Source organism: Dipodomys merriami, unplaced genomic scaffold (assembly GCF_024711535.1).
Source record: "Dipodomys merriami isolate MVZ:Mamm:240054 unplaced genomic scaffold, mDipMer1.0.p SCAF_170, whole genome shotgun sequence".
Taxonomy (NCBI): Eukaryota; Metazoa; Chordata; class Mammalia; order Rodentia; family Heteromyidae; genus Dipodomys; species Dipodomys merriami.
Window position 1 is genome coordinate 2,007,988 of NW_027203049.1, and position 15,296 is coordinate 2,023,283.

The window sequence follows — 15,296 nt, forward strand, 5'->3', positions numbered from 1 at the left end:
TATTTGACAGAAGTGTGCATTGTATGGCATTGAGGTCTAAAATATGTTTAGGTATTATAGGAAACTATTTGTGCTCATATGGTGCCTCAAGTAGTGATAAACTTATGATTTACAGGACATTGAGTAATAATAAAGGTCCTGTTTCAGTAGTTTAGAGTTAAACCTTGATAAATTCTGTTTTTAAACACCTAACACCCTATAAAACCAAGACAAGAAGAGTTCAAAAAATCAAATCACATAATGTGTATGCAAAAGGATTACATTATTAAGGTAATCTTTAAACAACACACAATTTTATGTGACTAGTCCTGATTATAAATGATTTGTTTTCCATACAGATTTTAGATGCACAAAAACAACAAAAACAAAACAAAACAAAACGAAGAAATGACACTTGGCAATAGAGCTAGATGCCAGTATCTCATCTCATGAGGCTGAGATTGTAAGACCATGGTTCACAGATGGCTGGGGTAGCAATCCACGAGACATTTATGTTCAATTGTTCAATCAAATACATAGTGAAACCTTGGTTAAAATAGTACAGATTCAGTCAGACATGAGTGAAAAAAAACAAGCAAGATTTTGAGGCTCTGAGTCAGTTTCATTGCTGCACACACGTGCACACACGTGCACACACACATGTGCACACACACACACACACACACACACAAACACACACAGCGAATATTAAGAGTGTAAAAAATGAACCTATCTTACAGGACTATCCTAAGTATATATTAATTAATAAAAATGAGGGAAACCATAGAGCCTATGTTTCTTTGAGTCTGGCTTCCTTCACATAATGATTTTTTTCCAAGTCTTTCCATTTTCTTAAGAAAGGAGCTATGTCATTCTTTCTCATACAAGCATGAAATTCCATTGTTTATATATACCACATTTTCCTGATCCATTCATCTACTGAGGGGCATCTGGACTGGTTCCATATCTTAGATATGGTAATAATGCTGCCAAAAACATACTTGTGCTGGTAGTTTTAGTGTTTTATTTTTTGGAGTCCGGTCGTGGGTCTTGAACTATGGACATGGACGCTGTCCTTCAGCTCTTCAGCTCAAGTTTAGCACTCTACCACTTGAGCCACAGCGCCACTTCCGGGTTTTTTCTTTTTGCTTATGTGGTACTGAAGAATTGAACCAGGGACTCTTGCATGCCAACACTACCACTGAGCCACCTTCCCTGCCTGAGAGAAGATATTTTAACTTATTTTCTACACGTAAATTAATATTAAGCAAAGCTATTTAAAATAATTACTTTTTTACTCTTTAGAGGATGAGTATATTACTCTTGGATATCTTTGAGGAAAAGAGTTTAGACTCATTTCAACTGATGCTTTGCATTGAAATTACAGGCTAAACTGTCTTCTTCATTAAACAAAAGCTTCAGTTCTTTCATATTAGAATTATAAAATCATAATACCTGAATGGTGATTTGTTTTCCTTTGCTATTTTCAATTCTATTTTTCATCCATTAGCTATCTAGAGATAATTTCGACAAATGCCCATGAATGGGAATGCTGGCTCTAGAGCTATGTACATTTGACCATACAAAATGATGCTAATTGAAATGGACTCCAAGACATGGAAACAACAATTACTTTTTTTTTTCAGATATCAACCTTGATGTCGGTAAAGAAGTGTAACTAGATGTTATTTTATTTCATTTGTCTTTGATTTATCTCTGGACATCTCTGTCTTGATTCTGGTACCTTCCATCTTGTATATACATTATCTGATTTGGAGAAGGAAAGGGAAATAACATAATGATGAAAGAAGTGACCCATTGCAACAATGATATTCACAAGACAATATACCGGCAATGAACTTTACAACTTTGGGGTGGGGGGTATGGTTGAGGTGGGAAAGGATAGGAGAACAACAATGGAGTGGGTAACAATATACATCAAGGAATGTACCTTACTCATGTAACTGTAACCACTCTGTACAGTACCTTTAAATAAAATAAAATTTAAAAAAGTGAACCTACCCTAGAAAAAAATATCCCTTTCAAAATAACCCATCTGTAATAGTACTTGTGAGGGATTCTAGAGTCAAACTGTTATACCTGGAAAGGGATATATTGGGAAGCCATCTCAAACAGTAATCAAAAGGCTGAGAGCTGTGCTCTGGAAAGGTCAAACAGTTAAGGGAAGACAGGGGTATGGGTTGTTACCTCAAAAGTATTTAAGTTAGAGCTGTTGGACACTAAAAGTTTAAGACTTTGGAAACAAGATGGATGTCTGTGCTATGGTTGTAATGATTATTGCTCCCTTCTGCTCCTTAATAATAAGGGATTCAATTATCACTATGTATACAAACAATACCTCAGTTAATAATTGTAACCACCAACTAGATTGATGCCTCAGTTTGCGGACATACCTGTAGCCACTCATTACCCCACCCCTGTAGTAGAATGAATATAAAGCATTTAAAACAGGATTTGGGGATCCAGAAGCTGGCAATGAGGCTTTGGCTCCTCTGGTATCTTCTTTCCTATCACTTCCTGTGATTTCTCAGTTCTTTGGCCAGGTATCCCATCATCTTTGCTGTTTCATGGCTGTGGTTAGTGACAGTACTGATATTCGGAACACCTCAAAACAAACTATGGAAAACACTTCCTCAGAGAAGATTCACAAATGTATAGGAGCACCTGGAAAGAAACCTAAAATCAGCAGTCATTCTGTGATCCTCTAACAAGAAAGTATAATTCTGGTGTACCTTTACTTCGGATATATATAAGAGATGGACAAATGTCCCTTTTGTACATTTGGTATTTGGTATTGCATAAATTTTCAGAAACACATATACATTGTGAAATAATGTTATTTATTTCATAGGTCACAAACCTGGTCACTGGAGTGATGACCCAAATGTCTTATCTCAGTTGCCTGATTCAGACTTAGATGAGTGTGAATTGCATAATTGTGAACATTTTTCCATGAAACTTAACAACACAGGTCACTCCATACCTCTAAAGATTTTACATATATTATAGTAATACACACCTAAACTGGTCAGCACTCACAGCACATCGGTGTGTTATAATTGTCTTCAGATCAGAAATATTCTAGAGTTTAAAGTAGAATGATGGGCTGTACATTTTCAATGGAAGAGTGATGATCACCCCCTGCAATTATTCTCAGTGGAAAATCCTTCCTATACATTTTACTGACTTAGCTTCTACTCTGTGCTTTACCATTATCAGGGAGGGTCACATTGTATAGAGCTACAATACTGCAGCAACCTTAGCTGTCTTTGAATTTTACCTCTAATCTTAATACCAAGGTCAACTCCGAAACTCTAATCACATCATTAGTGGACACCTGAACTTTCCAAGCTTGGTGAAAAATTCAGATATCATTGCTCATTGCCAGTGTTAAAGATCTCACTCTATAAGATTTATTGTGTTTCTTCTTGTATTTCCAACACTGCCTTAGATATTGGTTTTTGATATAGAGCTTTTAGTTTGCATTTGATTTATGGAAGTGTTAGTAATGCCAGTTGAACTGCATATATTATAATGTAAGTAATTTGATGTTTTGACATATGAATTTAATTTTGGCAATTGAGGAAGTCAATGCACATCACTCACAAAAGTTTCTTTATATGTACTGGTATTGCTTTATTGTGAACTTCCTAAAAGCCAGTCATAGGAGCACATGTCCTAATCCCATCACTTCTGTCACTGAGATGAGTCTTGAAATGTCCAGACGACTTGGCACTTCATAGTGAGAAAGTTTCTACAATGAAGGGTGAGAGAATAGAAAAAAGAGCAAATGAATCTTCCAACTGTTTTGTTACATGTTCTTTACACTTAGCCATTAAGACACCATAATAGTATTTTTATAACTTCTTACCTACTTTTTTCCTGTTCTGAGATGTTTTATTTATGGATCTCTAAGAAATCATATAAGAATCATAAAATAAATCTATAAATCATATAAGAAATGTTAAAAAATAGTTTGTTAGGGATATATAACCTAAAAGGAATAATTTCAGGAAAGTATTAAGCACATAAAATGTAATGCACACCTAAAATTGTCTCTTTATTTAAAACTTCAGCAGTTTTAGTTTATTTATTCTAATAACAAAGATTATAAATTGTTACAATAGTATTCCAAATGCAACACAGAACTAGAAAAATGAAGGGTAGCACTAAAGAATGCTACTGCTACTACTAATCGTGTAAGAATAAAATTTAGGCAAAACTCCTTCAGACTAAAAGCCACAGGACAGCCCCAACATTACTTTGTTTCATATGAAGACAAGACCTTTTTTTGTAAAGATAAGTTTTCACAGATATTAACAGCAGTTGGGTATATATTTCTTCAGGCCTTCAGGAAGGATTCTCTGACAATGTTGATGGAAGCTGACTTCTTTGGGACCTACTACACAGTGTGCAGTCACCATTCCAAGCACTGCACCTGCATTAGGGTAATTTTCGTGCTCAAGATAGTTCTTCCAGTTAGGAAATGAATTAACTATTTTATTAAAAACAGAAGTAGGCAACAAGGCCAAACAAATTTCCCAAGTACCAAATACGGATCAGCTGCAGAACCATAATTCAAATCCAGGTTTCCACCAGGCATATCTGAGGATATTCTGTAGGTTTCACATTCATTACCTTTCAAGATGTATGGAGCAGATGAACCCACAATATCTTCCTAATTATAGTTATAATGGCAATAACATTGCTACAGAATATACACATTTTTAAATTAAAAGGGTGTGGGTAATGACATTGTAGGTGATCTTTATACCAAATAAAGACTGAACCAAAAAGAAAAGTAAGGGGCTGGGAAGGTGGCTCAGTGATAGAGCGCTTGCCTTGAATGCATGAGGTCCTGGGATCAATTCCTCAGCACCACATAAGCAAAAAGAACAAAGTTGAAAGTGGTGCTGTGGCTCAAGTGGTAGAGCACTATCCTGGAGTTGAAGAGCTGAGGGACAGCACCCATGCCCAGAGTTCAGGCCCCACGACCGGACCCCCCCCAAACAAAATAAAAATAAAAGAACCTAGGCTGCAAATTTTAGTCATAGTACTAGCACTCATATAACATATATATATATATATATATATATATATATATATATATATGTGTGTGTGTGTGTGTGTGTGTGTGTGTGTGTGTGTGTGTATACACATATATATGCTTCCTAAAATATACAGTGAGTTAATTTGTCGAACCTGGTCATAGATTAAACATGAGGTGTGAAAAAGTATGTAAGTCTGAAATGACTCCAAGGTATTTTGAGAAGACAGCTGGAAGAGTTATCACTTAATCAAATAGTAATGAGGGATTGGTTTGTAGATAGAGATCAAAGCTCACTTTGGGATATTTTGAGTTTGTTAAAATCAGTTGTTAGGAGTTGTCAGTAGACAGGATGCTATTAAGGACTTGAATTAAAGTAAACAGAGATGGAGAAAAACTACAGAAATAATTACTGTACTCAGTGGTAAAAAAAAAAAAAATGAGAAGGAATATTACAGAGCTAAGCCCAGGGATACCCAAATATGTAAAACATGACAAATGAAGAAAAACAGTAATAAGTATGTAATGCAGACTTATATGGGTAGGTATTTTTAATGTTTAAGGGCTATGAAGTGATTGTGTGATGACCTAAAATTTAAGAAATTCGTAAGTTCAACTATCCTTTGGGCCAACCATAGCTGATAGTTTAAGTAAAACGGAACCACAATAGTGTGTCTTGATTTACCAAAGTGAAAATAGGTCAATATTTGGAAAGCCAATTTTTGGACATGTCGTTGGAGTGGCAATTACTGCAGTTTGTTCAACTGTCAGTAGAAAGCTACAGGTTTAGCACAATGATAGAAATCTTTCAGAGATCTGGTAGATTTTCCCTCTGACTTCAATTTCCCTTTTTTTCTGAGAGCTAAAATATCACTACTGGAAACCTGTCCAAATTGTGCCTTTGGCAAGTTAACAGATAGTCAGTCTATCACATGCCCAAATAAAAGAGAATTGGAACAGGTTTACATTGAGCACTCACAGTAGACGGGTCTCTGGACTTTCTCAGGAAAAGCCTTCTGCCATTGTGGGATGGATAGGGCTGGATAACATGCAAAATAGACACCATAGATTGAAAGTATTCTGCTAAGTTACCACGTGAGATAACGGAAGGTTTAACTGCATTGTATTGACTTTTATGAATCAGTTAATCAGATTCTTCATGCCATATGATTTTACTAGACTGTAAAATGCATGCTTATTGCATTTCATTTGTATAACATATAGTATGTTTTGAAATTTGGTATAAAACATTTGTCTTTTCATTTATTTATTTTTAATATGTATTACTCTAGTTTTCAAGAGTAGGGAAATGTCCTGGAACTTTGTAAATTGATGTCATATGTAATTTATTTTTTTTAATTCTTATTTATTGTCTATTGTAGCCCCCGGCTATATGTAATTTAAACTGTAGTTTTCTTCAAGTGTATCATCCTATGCTGAAGTTTTTTTCTTACAAGCTTTCTAATAAATATGTAGTCTATTCAATTTTGAAAAGTACTGCTGTACCTCCCGCTTATTTGTGGCATTTCTGAAATCCAAGTTCCTCTGTGTGTCAGGGTGGATACTTTTGCTTGTAACAGTTTTGTTATTGAATACATAGCATCTGACTACTTAGGGAACAAAAGATGTGAAGTTACAGTATCCCAATAAAGAACTTCCAGGACAATTCAAGGGCAACTCATGTACTCTCTATATAGGTGAATAAGAGCAAAGAAAAAAAGTCTTATACATGAAAGTGACTGGGAGTGTGTGCACATAGTTATTCACTTATTTATCTGTTGTTATAGTTTTATATATTCAATATTTTCATTTTATATATATATATATATATATATATATATATATATATATATATATATATATATATATGATCACAATTTCCAAAATCCAGAGAACCACATCCATGGGCATCGCTTTCCTATGTTGCTCTTTGGGTAATAAGAATGAAACCTGGGGGGAAGATGGCGGAGGAGAAGCTGGAATCTGAAGAAGCTCTAGCATAGAAAGCAGTTTTAGAGTTCCAGTGAACAGTCCTAAGCCAGAGAATCACACCAAGTGTGCCATCACAGGACAGAGAGTTAGACAAGAGGGGGGAAGCCAAGGCAAAAAGACACATCTGAGCGCCTGCCAGCCACCGCGGCGGCGGCGGCTGCGGCAGGGTCGCGGCACAGCTGGGGCCATAACTGAGTGCTCACACAGAGAGTCGGGGACTAAGGAGCCAGAAACAGCAGGCGAGCAGATTCTACTCAACACCAGCAAGAAATGACAAGGAGCGGACAACTTCATCCTGCAGTTCCCAGACCAGAGACAACCCAGGATCCAAGACTCCACGTGAGTAGAAGCCCGACATCCTCACTCCTTCTCAGGGAGCGGAGGAGGGAAGGCCACCCCTCCCCCCCCAGCACCGGAGATCTCCATCTTGGATACCGACAAAGCTCGGAGGAGCTGCTAGCTCCAACCCAGGCCTTGGAATAAAACGAGTCATTTAGCAGGTCACAAGAACTTAACGGCGGCGAAGTGACCTGCCAGACTCGGCTCCATCCAGGGAAAAGTCACCCAGCTCAGGCACCAGCCATTGGAGTGGCATTCCTCACTGGCTAACCAGAGCCAGAGGCTGCCTCTCCCTCTAGCAGCCTCAACAATCAATTGAAAAACAGAAACCCTGAGAACGGCTCCAGGCTGGGCTCTGTTAGTTTTGTTTTTTTTTTTTTTTCACAAAATATCCCCAGGAAAAAGCTACTGATTGTTGAAAGACCTCAACTCTACCCAGAACCTAGCCTTACCACTGCATCCCCCTCTTTTGTGATTCTCAAAGCAGATCACCCTTCCATTAAACTAATCGGGGAGGGGGATCTCAAAATCTTGGGTAAAGCAGAGCATTTTTCTGCCTGTTCGAACAAACTGACTTAAGAAACCAGTCAAGCCACATGACTTCAAGCTGACCAGAGACTCAAACAAGAGGCTGTTTACAGACAAAGGGGAGATACAGGATTCTTCCCACCCCTCCGAAAAAATCAAAAAAAAATCAAAGAACTTTTTTTTTCTTCTCTTCCTCTTCTTTTCTTTTCTTTTTTTTCTCTTTTTTTTCTTTTTTTTGGTACCTTTTATATATATAATTTTTTTTCCTTTTCTAAAAATTTTATTAATCTTTAATTTTTGCCTTTTTTTGAAAAAATAATTGTTTTCCGGTAACTTTTTTTTCCTCTTATAATTTTTATTTTAGGAATACATAAATGTGCGTTTTCCTTTCTTTTCTTGTCTTCTTTCTCTTTTTCTTTCTTTCTTAACTATCTTTTTGTTTTTTTTGTCTAGCTCTACTGAACTTCTGATCTTTTTCTCTCCCTTTCTAATCCTTTTCACCTTTTCCTCTCTTTTGATCTTCTGTATGTGACTTAACTATTGTCCTGCACATCCTCAGATAAACCCATAGTTGACTATTACACCCTATTCCCCATTGTGTACACACTTAATCCACAAATTTATTACTCAATTCAAAACCTCTGAGACTTAAATTCCTTAATAGCAGTTCTACCTCTTTATACCTATATAATATTTTAAGCATTTTCTTAAGTTTTGCACTTCTCCTCTATGTCCCTACCCTTCTATTAATATACTCACATTCCTCTCTAAATAGATGGTCTTTTAATCTCCATAATAATATTAATTTTTACGTTTCTATTTTTTTCTGGTCTCTTTTCATTTCCCTTTCACTTTCTTCCTTTTCTCTCTCTCTCTACTTCCATCCTACCCAACCTATTTCCTGCATTGAGATTAGGACATAGTTAACTCTCCCTGTGCCTCCCCACACCAATCTATTCCTATTTTTTACCCACATCTCTCCCTAAACCTAAAAATTTTTGGTTTTCCAAATTCTTTTCTGCAGTTTGAAACCCATTAACATATAGTTGTTTGATGTTGAATAGATGTATCTGTTGAACTAGAATGTATCTGTAGACTATTGACTGTATAAATGCAAACGTTGGTTGATGGTTGCCTTAAGATAGTGTTCTAGAACAAAACTGGTGCTATTTTCATCTCAAATGGGCAGAGTAAGCCAGAAAAACAAGAAAAATGGCAAATCCGGGTATCTCAATTCCCAATCTTGATAATCAGGGGTCAGAACAGATAATGAACAACCCAGAAGAGAGTTCCCAAATAGCGCCACAAACACTGGTGGCAAACATGATAAATGAGAATTTTGACAACTTGCAAAGGACCTTGTATGAGCGTGAAAAGGGAGAGAGAGGAGGCATCCCAAAAGTTTATACAGGAATATCATAAGCGTGAGGAAGCTACTCAAAAACTGATACAGGATTTGCGTAAACAACTTGAGAATACTCAAAGAGAAAGGGAGGAATGGCATGAGCAGGCTGAGAACACTCAAAGAGAACTGCAGGAATCCCCCGAATGTGAAGAAAGGGAACTGCAGGAATCCCACAGACGGGAGGAAGCTAATCAAAAAGTAATTCAGGAATTGAGAGACCAGGTAGAGAATACACAAATATCACTAAAGACATTCATGGAATCCATTAACAAAGAGCTGAAGGAAGTCAGGGAGACCACAAAGGGAATGCTGAATGGAACCCAAGAGAAGGAATGGGAGTCCAAAGAAACCATAACCAATCAACTAAGTGATTTGAGAATAAACACTGAACACCAAATTAAGGAAGTAATGAAATTCCTACAAGACCTAAAACAGAGCTTCAACAAAGAACTTGAAGCCATCAAAGCTGACCAATTAGAAGGAAAAGAGATAAAAAACAAAGTAGAGAGTCTTGACAGCAGGTTAGATCATGCAGAAGATCGAATCTCAGGGATTGAAGACAGCCTAGATATTATAGAGAAAGAACATACAACCATCCAAGACAAGTCCAAGAAATATAGATCTATCCAACACCTGGAAGACACCATCAGAAGGCCTAATCTAAGGATAATGTGTGTAGAGGAGCACCTAGAAACAGAAGTTAATTGTCTAGGAAATTTATTTAACAGGATCCTAGCAGAGAACTTCCCAAACATACAAAAATATAGGCCTATTCAGATACAAGAAGCTTTTAGAACCCCAAATAGACCAGACCAGAATAGGACATCACACAGTCACATTATAATCCACACAGGATCAACTCAGACCAAGGAAAAGATCCTTAAAACTGTCAAGGAGAAAAGGGTAATCACCTATAAAGGGAAACCAATTAGAATCACCTCAGATTTCTCAGCAGAGACAATCAAAGCAAGAAGAGCCTGGAATGACATATGCCATGCCCTAAAAACAAACAACTATAAACCAAGAATACTGTACCCAGCTAAACTCTCCTTCATAACTGAAGGCCAAATAAGAGCCTTCCATAGCAAAGAAATATTGAAACAATACATCTCCACCAAACCAGCCCTACAAAAGATTCTTAAAGATGTCCTACACATAGAAAACCAACAAGACCGCAACAAAGGCCAAGAAACTGCACCCAAACTGAGAATCCAAGAGCCATAGGAAGAACCCAGTTTTCGCAGCCCCCAAGAAGGTGGATAACATGGCAGACACTCCCAAATAGCTCTCAGTCCTATCTCTTAACGTTAACGGACTGAACTCTCCAATTAAGCGACATAGACTGTCTAGTTGGATTAAAAAACAAGACCCTTCTATCTGCTGCCTGCAGGAGTCACATCTTGCCCGTAAAAACAAACACATTTTCAAAGTTAAAGGCTGAAACAAAATCTACCAAGCAAACGGCCCCCATTAACAGGCGGGAGTTGCAATCCTAATATCAGATAAAATAGACTTCAAATTAAAATTCGTTAGAAGAGATAAAGAAGGTCACTACATACTAATTAAAGGATCTCTCCTTCAGGAGGATATTACAATTCTAAATATCTATTCGCCAAACAATGGAGCACCCAAATTTATCAAAGAAACACTAGTTTCCCTCAAATCCCATATAGATCGAAAGACATTAATTGTTGGGGATTTTAACACACCATTCTCCCCACTAGATAGATCAACTCGGCAAAAACTCAACAGAGAAACCGCAGATCTAAACAGCTGCATAGATCAACTAGACTTAACAGACATCTACCGAACATTTCACCCAGCAGCATCAGAATACACGTTTTTCTCAGCAGTACATGGCACGTTTTCCAAAATACACCACAATTTAGGCCACAAACCAATCTTGTCTAAATTCAGAAACATTGAAGTTATACCTTGCATTCTCTCTGACCACAAGGGAATAAAATTAGAACTCAACACCAAAAGCCACCAAAGAAAGTCCGGTATATCATAGAGGCTGAACAACACACTGCTGAATCAAGAGTGGGTCTTGGAAGAGATTAAAAAGGAAATTCAAATGTTCATGCTTTTCAACAAAAATGAACACACAAATTACCAGTTCCTCTGGGACATAGCAAAGGCAGTACTCAGAGGTAAGTTTATAGCTCTGAGCTCCTACATCAACAAATTGGATAGATCTGAAACTAGCAATTTAATGACACAACTAAACCTCCTTGAAAAAGAGAAGCAAGTTAAACCTCAATCCAGTAGACAGAAAGAAATAATCAAAATTAAATCAGAATTAAATGAATTAGAATCCAAAAAAACTATAGAAACAATCAACAAAACAAAGAGTTCGTTCTTCGAAAAAATTAACAAAATTGACAGATCCTTAGCAAATCTTATCAGAAAAAGGAGAGAACCCACTCAAATTATTAAACTCAGAGATGAGAATGGAAACATCACCACGGAAACAACCAAGATTTAGAACATTATAAGGGAATACTTCTCAAAACTTTATGTTAATAAGTATGGGAACTTTACAGAAATGGAACTTTTCCTAGCAATTATTGACATGCCAAAACTAAACCAAGATGAGTTATACCAGCTCAACAGGCCAAAATCAAGCATTGAAATAGAAACAGCAATAAGAGACCTCCCAGCTAAGAAAAGTCCAGGACCAGATGTTTTTATAGTGGAATTTTACAAGGCCTTCAAAGCAGAGCTCACACCAATACTCCTCCAACTCTTCAATGAAATTCAAAGAGAAAGCTCAATACCGAACACATTCTATGAAGCCATCATAACACTCATCCTAAAACCAGGCAGGGAATCATCAAAAAAAGAGAACTATAGACCCATTTCATTGATGAACATTGATGCAAAACTTCTCAGCAAAATTTTGTCCAATCGACTTCAACAATTCATCCAAAAAATCATACACCATGATCAAACAGGATTCATTTCAGGGATACAAATCAGGTTCAATATACGCAAATCAATTAATATTATTCATCCCATCAACAGGAGCAAGAATAAGAACCACATGGTTATTTCAATAGATGCAGAAAAAGCATTCGACAAGATCCAACACACCTTTATGATGAAGGTTTTGGAAAAATTAGGAATCCCTGGAACATTCCTCAACACAATAAAGGCTCTATATGACAAACCTACAGCTAGCATTATACTCAATGTTGAAAAATTAAAGCCATTTCTTCTTAACTCAGGAACAAGACAAGGATGCCCACTCTCTCCACTTCTCTTCAATCTAATATTAGAATATCTAGCTACAGCAATAAGACAAGATGCAGACATAAAGGGGATCCAAATAGGGAAAGAAGAAATAAAACTCTCACTCTTTGCAGATGACATTATATTGTATTTAAGAATCCCATAGACTCCACTCCCAAATTATTCAAGCTGATTCAAAACCTTGGCAAAGTAGCAGGTTATAAAATTAACCCCCCAAAATCAATGGCTTTTCTGTATGCCAACAATGAGAAAAGTGTGGCTGAAATTAGGAAAACATCCACATTCGTAATAGCCCCACAAAAAATAAAATATCTAGCAATTAACTTAACTAAAGAAGTGAAGGACCTCTATGATGAAAACTTTAAAATCTTAAAAAAGGAAATCAACACAGAACTTAAAAAATGGCAAAATCTCCCATGCTCCTGGATTAGAAAGATTAACATTGTGAAAATGGCAATTCTTCCCAAGGGTATCTACAAATTCAACCTGAGACCTATCAAAATTCCACCCTCATTCTTCAAGGAAATAGAAGAGGCAATCCAAAAATTCATATGGAAAAATAAAAGACCCCGAATAGCAAAAACGCTCCTCAACGGAAAAACACTGCTGGAGGACTATCAATACCAAATTTCAAACTCTACTATAAAGCCATAGTAATCAAAACAGCTTGGTATTGGCATAAGAACAGACCTCAGGACCAATGGAATAAAATTGAAAACCCAGAAATGAACCTACAGACCTACAGCAATCTAATCTTCGATAAGGGAGCTAAAACAATAGAATGGAAGAAAGACAACCTCTTCAGTAAATGGTGCTGGCAAAATTGGTTAACTACATGTAGAAAACTTAAGCTAGATCCTTATATATCACCCTGCACCAGAATCAACTCCAAATGGATCAAAGACCTTGAAGTCAAAGCAGACACTCTGAAAACTTTACAGGATGGAATAGGAGAAACCCTAGGTCTCCTTGGCTCAGGCCGAAATTTTCTGAATAGAGACCCGGAAACACAACAAATCAAAGAAAGGTTGGACAAATGGGATTGCATAAAGTTGCAGAGCTTCTGCAGGGCAAATGTCATAGCTAGAAAGATCAATAGAAAACCCACGGATTGGGAGAAGATCTTTACTAGCCATACAACGGACAAGGGTATCATATCTAAAATATACTTGGAATTCAAAATATTAAACCCCCCAACAACAAATCCTCAAAGAAACAACTGCCCAATAAATAAGTGGGAGAAAGACTTGAAGAGAAACTTCTCTGAAGAAGAAAGAAGGATGGGCAATAGACACATGAAGAAATGTTCAACATTGCTAGCCATAAAAGAAATGCAAATCAAAACAACATTGAGATATCACCACACTCCAGTTAGAACGGCAAAAATCAAGAACTCTAACAACAACAGATGCTGGAGGGTATGTGGACAGAAAGGAACTTTACTTCATTGTTGGTGGGAATGTAAACTTGTTCAACCACTTTGGAAAGCAGGATGGAGGTTCCTCAAAAGACTTCACGTAGAACTCCCCTATGACCCAGCAATCCCACTTTTGGGCATTTACCGAAATGTTTACAAAGAAGACCACACTAAAGCTACCAGCACAACTATGTTTATTGCAGCATTATTTACCATAGCTAAGATATGGAACCAACCCAGATGCCCCTCAGTAGATGAATGGATCAAGAAAATGTGGTATATATACACAATGGAATTCTATGCCTCCGTCAGAAAGAATGACATTGCACCATTTGTTAGGAAATGGAAAAAATTGGAAAAAAATATATTAAGTGAAGTAAGCCAGGCCCAAAGAAACATTGGTCCCATGGTTTCCCTTATTTGTAATATCTAGTATATGTATGAGTCAAGCGGAAAAGGTCAGATAATGTGATGTCAGGAAAATGAACACTTAGATGTGTATTTTAATGTTTTTTTCTTTTATGCATGTGTTTCTAATGCATTTATAAGATTATCTCTTTGCTATATTTGATGTCAGTATAACTTGTGGAGGAGATGGGGAAAAACCAGTTGTTTAAGCATGCAGGTGGACCTGTTGCAACAATGAGAAGTACAAGTTGTCATGTCCAAAATGAGCTTTACAAGGTTGGTGCAGGAGGGGAGGAGGGGGGGAAGCAGAAGGCTGGGAATTGGCGGGGAGGGGGGAGGCTGGGAAGTGATGTGAAGGGTAAACAAAGGAGGAGGCTGCAGTGCTTGGTAAGAAATGTACGCATTATCCTGCCCATGCAATTGTAACCCCTCTGTACCGTATGTTCACAAATAAAATAAAATAAAATTAAAAAAAAAAGAATGAAACCTGGTATTGTTCTCTGGTAGAGAAATAACTCGGAGATTAGAACATTTTTCTTTTAATATGTTGCCTGTTCCTACATCTAAAATGAGGAAGTCTGTTAATACATAATACATGTTATAATCTATTTAATATATTTATACAATGTATAATATATTCTATATTATAATATATATTATATATAATAACTGAGTATTATATATTAATAAGGAAAAATACAACAAAAGTATCTATGTCCACACTTTCCCAGCCATGATTAGGTTCAGTAGAGTTAGGTGCATTACATCTCAACAGGAAAGTTCTATTGAAGTTTTGATGACCTTGAGCTAGATAAGGAGAATTTCTGTAAAAACAGCCTCTCTTCAATTATGAGAAAAGATAAGTTTGGAAGTTTTTTTGTTTTATTTTTTTGTTTTTATTTAGA

At 36.7% G+C, this 15,296-nt stretch overlaps 1 long non-coding RNA gene across 1 annotated transcript in view; it reads right to left on the bottom strand.

Moving 5' to 3' along the window:
* Positions 1–3,611: 3,611 nt before the first annotated feature.
* LOC138829371 (uncharacterized) overlaps positions 3,612–15,296 on the bottom strand; it is a 47,690-nt gene continuing 36,005 nt past the window's right edge. Inside the window, exon 2 of the long non-coding RNA XR_011372566.1 lies at positions 3,612–3,754. This is a non-coding gene — a long non-coding RNA (uncharacterized lncRNA). The remainder of the gene's footprint in view (positions 3,755–15,296) is intronic.